Source organism: Geospiza fortis, unplaced genomic scaffold, assembly GCF_000277835.1.
Source record: "Geospiza fortis unplaced genomic scaffold, GeoFor_1.0 scaffold1124, whole genome shotgun sequence".
Taxonomy (NCBI): Eukaryota; Metazoa; Chordata; class Aves; order Passeriformes; family Thraupidae; genus Geospiza; species Geospiza fortis.
This window is the reverse complement of record NW_005055036.1, coordinates 21,399-23,002: the sequence shown is the minus strand read 5'-3', so window position 1 is coordinate 23,002 and position 1,604 is coordinate 21,399.

Genomic DNA, 1,604 nt, shown 5'->3' with positions numbered 1-1,604 from the left:
TCTCTCATGACTTCTAATTTTCAGGAATAGCAGCTGCCTGGGAAAGTCTGCAATTGTGAAGTCCCTCCCATTTTTTCACAGCTTTTCCCACAGCTCTGTTTATGGGCCATGCCAACTTATGGGGTACTGTTTTAAAGACAAGCTGTTCAAGAGTAAAGGTTCTCTTTATCTACCTCTGAAATCATCTTCATCTCTAGGAACAGAGGTCTTCTTCTTCTCTCCCTGGGGGCACAGGGTCTTCATCACTCCTCTCTTTCTCTGTTCAACTTCTTATGGGATCACAACTACTTCAACATTTCCTTACTTCAGAATGGAGGCTTTGCCTACAATTTGAACGAGTCATCTCCCCATACTTTGATGCCTTTTAGGGAAACAGAATCTGATGAATCAATGACATCCTTCTCCATAGCTCTCCAAGAGGATTTCAGCCCCATGATCAAGCCATCTCTTCATCCCTCCCATCTGGGACTTGACTCTTTCTTCACTGGCCCTGGTGTGTTCATGTTGTTTCTTTCTGTGTTCTCACTTTGTTCTTTCCTCTCACTCAAGGGAGGATGGAAGCACTGAAAGAGTTCATATCTCACCCAGGGCCTGCAGATGGTTCTGTGACCCCGGCCGGGCTTGGTGCTTGTGGCCGGAGCTGTTTTAGGATGGAGGCAGCGGCTGCGCTGGGGCTGTGTCAGGATGGGCCGCGCTGGGGCAGGGCCAGGATCTCAGCAGCCAGGCCAGAGCACAGCAGCAGCACGGCCGGGGGCCAATGGCTTCTCCTCCCCCTGCCCGGGGGTTTTTGGCCTGTCCTTTTAGGGTTTTAGGGTTTCTCCCAAATTTTAGGGCAAATCTGGGAGAAAACCTCCAAAAGTGGCCCTTGCAGAAAGCCAACACGTGCGGCTCCCCTCCCCACCGCGTTCGGGAAAAATTTCCTTAGAGAGAAGTGGAAGTGCACTCCCCAGCGCACAAAATGAACAGTACCAGATGAAAAACCTCATTCACTGGTCTGAAGAGATGACAAATTCAGAAAGTCTCTCCTGGCAGTGGTTGCTCTGTTATCAGTCCCTCAGATGCTGGCAAAGGCTGTTGCCCAGAGTAGACCGCCAGCAGGATGCAAAGTGTGAGCTCTCCGTGTTTCCCCGGGTCCTGGTCTGCAGCAGGTTCAAATGGTTCCAAGAAAAGGGAAGGAAAAAACAGTCCAGGGAAAAATCGAACTGCCTCAGCTAGCTAAACTAACTAACTAAAAAGCAAAAGGAGTACGGTGTTCTGCCCCATCTGCACCCCAAAACCAGCAGTGTTCCAGCAGATTGGGGAGGAGTGAGTCCAGTCCCTGATAACAAACTCTGTGCTTTTTCTTCTCCCCACCTTCGCTTTCAGCCAATCTTGAAGGCACAGAATATAATATCCAGCATAAACAGAAGACAAGATTGGGGATACAAGCATCATAACGTCACCCGAGGACATGGGCGAATCACAACTGAGGCAGAACCTTGGCGGAGCTGGCCCGGCCTGGGGCTGCTCCTGGGGCCCGGCAGATCCTGGCTCACCCTGGGCTGGCAGCAGGGCAGGGCTCAGTAGTGGCAAGATGACAGCAGCCACAGCCACGGGCCAGCCCA